The 8,214-nt window shown below is 42.2% G+C and overlaps 1 protein-coding gene across 1 annotated transcript in view; it reads left to right on the plus strand.

Annotated features, from left to right (window-relative positions):
* Nucleotides 1-1,893: 1,893 nt before the first annotated feature.
* The window catches only part of PAFAH1B1 (platelet activating factor acetylhydrolase 1b regulatory subunit 1), a 41,988-nt gene continuing 35,667 nt past the window's right edge, over nt 1,894-8,214 (plus strand). The window contains exon 1 of the mRNA XM_072429855.1: nt 1,894-2,297. The gene's annotated coding sequence lies outside the window, so the exon portion shown is untranslated. The remainder of the gene's footprint in view (nt 2,298-8,214) is intronic.

Raw genomic sequence — 8,214 nt, forward strand, 5'->3', positions numbered from 1 at the left:
TTTCCTTCTAGGGGAAAGAAATGCTGATCTCACTGCTCTCTTTTTTTTCCCCTTCACAGTGGCTACCTCACCCAATCTCGCACCTGGGCAGTGTCAGATGGGGTGACGAAGAAACTCTTTCCAGAAAAGACTGGAGATGACGGCAGCTAGCGCTTCCTCTGTGTCGGGACGAAGAGGAATCCCAGGACAACGCGGGACCGGCTCGTGGGAAGGACCAGCTCCAGCAAGGGACCTGGGGGAATTAAGATAAGTGTAGTTTTTTGGTTTAAAGTTTATGTTATTATGGTATTAATGTTTAATTAATACTTTATAAAAAAAAAAGTTAGATGCAGCACCTACCTCTTCAATCTTGATTGCCGAGGCAATCAAGACTGAATGGGAGCATCACGCATCCCGAGAGGCTCTGGGTGCTCCTTCTGCGCATGGCGTAATCTCAGGCATGCGCAGAAGGGGCTTTTTTTTTTTTATTAAGGGAAAGACGCAAGTGCAGTGAGATTGGCTCCCTTTTTTTTCTCCCTTAACAGCGGGCTAAGTCACCCGATCTCACAACTGTGCAGTGCAAGATCAGGTGACCTGCCAAGAAGATGCAGGATGAAGACAGAAATGAAGATAGAAGATTCTGGGGCACCGGGGAGAAGAGGAATTTCAGCACGACCCAGGACCGAATTGCTGGACATCAAGGGACCTGCAGGATTAAAGGTGTCTCTTTTTGTAATAAACCCCATGTATGCTCACCTGTCCCTATTTTGTCACCGCCATCTTTTTCCTCCTTCCAATCATCAGCCACCTTCATTGGACACATGAAAGTTTATTCAGTTCCCGCACCTGCAGGGGAATTGCGTACGCAGTGAATTTTGACAGATATAACAGTGATCAGGTAGGAATGAATACTTATTACAAAAGAGACATGGCCTGTCTGTAATAAAGCCCTGCCTGATGACAAATTAGTGGAACTTTAACTTTCGCTTCCATTTCTCTCCAGCGCTCCGGGTTGTAGAGGGACCCTCGGCTTCCAAACCTACACTGCAGGATTGCCGGTGCTGCATGTAATGCGATGACATCAGAGACTGCTGGATGGAGCGATGACAAGCTAAGATTTGGTGGGATTGGTTGTATTAGAGAGGGAAGCCTGGAGGAGGAAAAGGGTAAATCACAGGGCATGTTAGTGGTACCCAGGCATAAAAAATGAACATTTAACCCTTGCAGGGTATTTATGACAATGTCATCATTGTTTCTACATGTAATATTGATTTGTTACCATTCCCCCATACTAGACATGACACCTGCAAACACAAGCAATACAGACCCCATGTGTTACACTGACGGGACCCAGCAGGAGTCAGAGCCTATATATTGGGCCTTATTTAATAAAGCTTACTATACCTGGAGAGGATACACTTTCATCGGTGAAGCTGGGTGATCCAGCAAACCTGGAATGTATTTCTTCAAAGTCATTTGCTATTTGCTGGAAAATGTTTTCAACCTTAGACCAGATCCATTCCAGGTTTGCTGCATCACCCAGCTTCACTGATGAAAGTGTATCCTCCCTAGCCTTGGAGAGCTTTATTAAATCAGGCCCATTGCCTTTATACTATCACACAGCAGCCTTTTGAAGCTTCTCTGGCCTCTTTACAATTTGCATGTCGCCGCCCACCTCTATAAAACCCTTGTTCTGGGTTTTGACAGCAATGACGCTATATGAGCAGTTCACATGACACTTCTGGACGACTGACAGCAAAGCAGCACATGCGCAGTGCGCCCTCCCTGCGTCATTCTCTATTATCCTCCCACCCTTCACCGCCTCTCTCCCGCCATCCACGCCTAGATAGCAGCGCAGGCTCCGCGCATGCACGGACTGGAAACTCCACCTACTCTCCCCCCTCTTCCCCTGCAGCCGGCCGGTCGCTCCCTCCTCCCCTACAGCGGTTGTATGACGTCACCGCGCTGCTGATCTCCGTTTCGTTGACAGCGCGGCGGCGGCTGCCCACAGTGCCCGGCGGAAGGGATAGGCAGGAGAGGGTGGCGCGGGATACCGGCTCGGCTTTTCCGTGGTGAAACGACCCGTGACAATAAAAGGAATCGGCTTCCTCTCGCCTTTCGTGCCCAACCCTTCAGCTCCATTATTATTTTTTTACATCGTTGTTTTTCTCCGTTTTGGGGTTTGTTCTCGTCGTGTGTCAGGAGCTTCTCCCCCCTCCGCCTACACACACCGCCCTTCTAAAGACCTTCCTGAGGAGGAGCCGGCCCGGGAGCGGCCATTACCCGTCACCGCGCGGTGCGCTCGGATGAATCCTCCGGTAAGTGCCCGCTGTGCTCTTTAACCTGCTGCGTGGTGACCGTGAAGGACGGAGCGGCGGGCCGGGCCTGGTCCTGACGATGTGGCTGCTGCAGCCGCCGCCTCCTCCTCCTCCCTTCATCTTCTTCTCTCCTCTCAAAATGGCGGCCAGCCGTTAGCGCTTCCACAGCAATGAGGGGAGGTGGGAAGGGGGCTCGGGGGGCAGCCAGGGAAGGAGCTGGGCGAGGCTGCCATGACTTAGTCTGAGGTACGGGCAGGTCACATCTGCAGTGTACGGGGAGCTGCTGCATCACTCTATGGGGACCTGTAATGATGGCTGCCCACATCAGCCCTCTATGGAGGGCACACACAGGGCTCTGCCATGGCCTGGCATTGGAAAGTCTCCTCAGAACATCATACATTGGGCACTGCTGGCTACAATACCTGCCAGGGCCACAATACAACCTGGCATGCTTCTTGGACATGGCTCCCTGTGATCAGCAATCTCTCCAAAGCTGGAAATCACACACACCCAGACATGACAGCTCCATCAGAGCTTTGCAGGCAATTTGTTTACTCTCAGCGGCTCTGGCTGGACCAGGCTTAGGCAGTGTGCTAGGCCCACCATGACAGGAGGTTGGCTCCATGCTGGCACTTGTTTCTATGACAGCTGGCAGAATGCAGCTTGTCTATAGAATCACATTATAGACACTTTATTAGGATTTTCCCGGATTGGTTTCTTCCGACCGCTCATTGTACATCTCAATGTTATGTCCTTACCCTCCTTGTATGATTTGTACTGGGGCCCAAGCTTAGGGGCCCCGCATGGCCATATGTCACCTGCAGGGAACATGCTGGATGTCTTTTAATTTACTACATTGGTGAATTTCTTTATTATATAACTCGAAATGGATGTATTGAAATCAAGTGACATCAATTTATTCCTTTCTCCTTTTGTCAGATAAGAAATAAAACAACAAAGCATACACCTGATTCTTTTTAATTCATTCACCATGTGAAGTTGGATAAATACCCAGTTGTCTTTATTCCAGGAACTAAACTATATTCATTTTATACATCCAGATTATTGTAACATCTGGAACATTGGGGATATGTGTGTGTGTGTGTGTGTGTATATGTATATATATATATATATATATATATATTTATTATACACACACATCTTTACACACACAGGGTGAACCAAAAGTAAATGGACAGTAAATAGGATTTATTTTGAGATTACAGATTCCAAATACATTTTTTATAGACAATACAATATAAAAGCACTGAAAATGTTGTCAACACAGGTCCTCAAACTGCTGTCCACCTACTTTTGGTTCACGCTTTAATGCGTTGTACCTAGGTGTTCCCCTCCTCAGTTATTGAGCTTTGTATGGCAATACATTGATTTATTTATTGCATAAATACAGAAGAATACAGCAATGGTGATAGCTGGATGTAGCCGGGGATTTGCAGTAATCCATGCTGTTGCTTGTATTTGAGATGAAATTGTGGGAGGCGGGGAGTGGGAGATGGCTGAATCACTCTAGGTGTGTATGTGTGTTGTGCACACCCTTGTTTTATATATTGCCTATATCACCTCTTTGTGATGATGATGATGATGATGATGCTGAGATGTTATCCTCTGGATATGCAGAGCAAAGGATGAATTCAGTACATTCTCACTGATTAATGATGGGGCTTCCAGCTTTTCTTCAGGATTGATAAATGCAGGTTATACAAATGAAAGGCGTTCTGTGATTTCTGCTGGTCAAGGTAGAGAATGATAAGAGCCCATGGCTTGTCTGGACCTTGTTTGTGGGATCACACAGATGGATGCTGCGCACTGACAGCGGAGACTGGGTGGAGTAAGGAGGCAAAAGCTGTGCAATGGCTGCTATCAAGACTCCTACAATCATTTCCTAGCATCTCTGGAAACCTAGTATACAACAGCTTCATTACTATGTGCTTGGTTTTATATTCAGAAAGGATTCTTCACTCGGCTCATAGTCTTGTTTTTTTTTCTTATTATAAATGGAGTGAACTGAAAATAGCTGCAATGTGAAAAATGACAAGTCATGGTTCGGGGTTGTTGAGCTAGCTGTAATTCTCAACTCACTTGTTGAAGGATTTTCATTTTGGCATCACATCAAGGTGTACAAATTTTTGTGAAATAACATTTTTTAAAGACATTTTACAGGTTTGATAACTTTTCTTTGTTGCAACCATGCTTTTTTGTTGCTTTTATAATTGCAATGGTTGCTTGTGTGTCAGATTGAGTAAAGGTGAACTTTGCTTTTAGTTGTAGTGCACAGTGTTTGGTGTATGATGATCAAATCTACTTCCTGGGTGTCCCATGGACTTTATAACAATGCTTTGATATTGTGTGACATTCTCTTTGTGAGGTGTCTGTACAAAGGTGCTTTTCTGCTGCTTTCTCTTTGTGTCACTGCATCATTTTGTGTTCTCATGATTTTCTGGTTTTGTGTTTTGGTATCCTTCTATTTTGTTAGTCAACACATGGATAAAATTTTGCAGGTGCTTTCTTCTGAACGTTGGGTTTGCAAACTTAGATCTAGAAAATATTTCTTTTTGTTTAAAATAGAATCAACTTTGTGCTCTAATAACCCCTTATTTAAAGTCACCTGTCTGGTCCACTGGCTATCTGTTTATAAATCCCCACTCTTTGTCTCATTGCATGCCACTCCTACAATGCAGTGCTTGCTTAATGCTTTGAAACTTCTCTATTGCATCATTCTGTAGCTTTGTTTTAAATGTGACCACATTATTTTTTTATATCGTCTCCTTAATGTGTATCCCAGTCCTAAATTTACTGCTGAATGAAACCTGTTCTGATGCCATTATGTTTTCTAGACACAAAGGAAGTTTGACACCTGCTCATCGCATGTGTTCTTTTTTGCCTGTGATGTTATGCATCAGTTTGGCTTTGTTTAGCTGCTCCTGTGTAAAGCATGTGAGCCTCCCAGTCATATCTTCTATTGGAAGCTCCTCTGGAAATAAAGATCATATGTTTTTTGCTGTTCTCATTCTGTTTTATTCATATACATTAAACACCTTTCATCATCTAATATATAAATGTTTTACAGAAAATGCTGACTTAACATGCCATTCTTTTTTAAATTCTTCCCATTAAAGCTGATCTGTTCTGCTGTTTCCCAAGAGAGTAGTTGAAGGAAACCAAAGATTTGAATAAAATAACATGCCCTACCTTTGGTGTATGAATAGGGAAACTAATGGTTTCTTTTTTTATAGTAAAAGAGGGTGTTTTGTTCTGTGGCAGGTGTAAAAGCATTGACATGCCAAGTACAGTAATCAATTCCTCCAACCATTCAGGAATGATATCTGATATAACTGATAACATGATGGAAAAACTGACATTTTAGATATTATCTTTACCTTTTTAAACAAAACAGCTTCACCAAAATGCTTTGTTGTCATGCAGGAATATGGTTACTGTAAGTATTCTTTATGGTTATTTTTTTTATTTTCTGACCATATATCTGGTCATTATAGAGCTGTTGGCTTTGTCCTAGTTTAGATTTGCAAACTAATGAATAGGTCAATCAAATTACATACAAGGAACTGATGGTAACTTCAATATATTGTGGTGACTTGGCTGTGTATGGCTGGCCTGCATTAGGGTTGTGTTGAGCTAGTTAAGCAATATTTTTGTTTTTCAGACATTTTTTGAGAGGTGTCTGTCAAAAATAAGGAGTAGACCTGGTGAGTATGTAAAACAGTTTTGGGCATTCACTTTTGATGAGTGGATCTGCAGTTACGTTAATTGATTTTTTACCATAAGATGTGCATAGTACAACATAGCACCTTAGTAGTATCTGCTTACTCCCAGCCTGCTTTTGGTAGTAAAATACAAAGTACTTCATGAGAAAAGGACCACTTACCATGAAGTGCATAGCTTTACATTGGATTACATTAGATCTCCACCCTCCTAACTCTTCCTGCATACTCTCCTATGGACACTTGCTTACAATGCCATTGTCATTGAATTTTGTTCTCGCATGAAGAACATGTAGAACAAAGTTTTGCTTTTTAATTCAACATGCTCATTTAGCTGACCCACGCTATTCTCAGATGATGCATGACTCCTAAATGAAAGAACATTTTACCTGTACAATGGGTAATTTACAGCTAGTTAAAATATATTGTTTTAGGAAATCTTTCACTTAGCATTGGAAACTACAACTTCAACACTCTTTTTAGTAGGCACAGCAAACCAGGAACTTTTTTTTCTTATGCTTATTTTATTGATTTATAATGGTAACCAGAGCAATAAAGATTTGGTTGCAACTGTTACTAGTTTATATAGAATGGTGAGTGTATATAGAATTTGTAGACCTTGGATTGGTTGCTTATATCTTTTTATTTATAAGAAAATATGTGGTGAACAATCCATGAGCATTATATTTATTTGCATCGCCTGTTTTTTTTTTTTTTTTTTCAGTGTGTAGCCATTCTTAGTCCAGCCAAATCTTCTCTTACGTACTTTTAGGTAAATGTTGTAAAGTGTCCATGGAGCCATAAAATCAGAAAATAAACAGGCAGAAAAAGCATAAAATGATTCATAAGCAAAAAAAACAAAACATTTAGCCTATTTTAAAGCAATGGATAAATTTGCTACGGGATAGCCTAAGTCACTTCCCCAGCACTGTCTAAAGGAGAAAATAGTCTTTTGGAATGTAGGTGTGACCATGAAATCAACCAAAGATCAATCAAATTAGTGCTAAATTAGGAAGCCTGTCAGTCCATTCTGGGAGTGAACAGACCTTTTTGAAAGGGGAAACCCGATTGCCTGGCAGTCATTACAATGTTTTGTTAGTCATGTTTACCCCATTGCTTTAAGACCTTGTGACCCTTGCTTTGAACATCATGCTAATTACACTTTTTTTTAGACCTCATACTGGGAGAAGTGTGCCTTCAGTAAACAAACTTGATCTATGCATGAGCTGCTGGGATCAACCATACTGGGCAGCAGGGAAAGCTGTTATTCCACCCTTCCTAATGGGTTGATTACCTGCAGCAGCCCAGGAGCAGGGAGGTATTAGTAGTGTTTCAGGACGGTTAAGGTTTTGCATAATTTAGAAGGATGCCTGAGACTGTTGTTCTGTTGAATTAGGAATTTTGTACCAATCAATATGGCATATACAATTTTGATCCCAGCAGCCACAGATCAGCCACCTACAATTATATTGCCTTTATAGTACTCTAGCATGCTTTCACTCTTATATGTGATTTCTCTTGGATTAAAAAATTAGTAAACCTAACTGCAAGGCAAAGATTACTTGCCAAGCAAACAATCTTCCTTTTAAGAACGCAATATCAAATAGTATACATTGAATTATATAGTTGAAACTTTGGTCCAACCAGACACATTGACCCCCATCCAACTGCTGCAGCCAAAATAAAAAATGACTAATTTTATAGTTCAAAATACTTGATTAATCCTTGTTTGGGTGTCCTTTTCTCCCCATAGGTGACATAAATAATTATCCTTTGGTTGCCTAGGCTTGTAGATACTGGCACAATCTACAGTAGTAGATCACCAGCCTTTTTCCCAAGGAAGATGCCCGCAATGGCAGATGGGGAGATTGGAAATTTAAGTTTTTGTTTGTTTTAAAATGGAACTAGACCCATGATATTTGCCTATTCATGTTCTGTCCCAGGGTGTTGCCATCCTTCTTTTGTTTATGTGGACGGTTTCCGGCCATCTTGATTGGCTGTGCTGGGATGACTCGACTTGTGCAGCAGTTTGTTCTACCCCGGCACTTGCATGGGAAGGTGGGGTTGTTGTGTAGCTCAACAAAATTTGACAGCTGGGTGGCAATTAGTCAGGTAAGAAATTATTGCAGAAAGGACATTGTGCTGTTGTGCAATAACCACCTGCCACTACCAGCCCA

Source organism: Pyxicephalus adspersus, chromosome 1 (genome assembly GCF_032062135.1).
Source record: "Pyxicephalus adspersus chromosome 1, UCB_Pads_2.0, whole genome shotgun sequence".
Classification (NCBI taxonomy): Eukaryota; Metazoa; Chordata; class Amphibia; order Anura; family Pyxicephalidae; genus Pyxicephalus; species Pyxicephalus adspersus.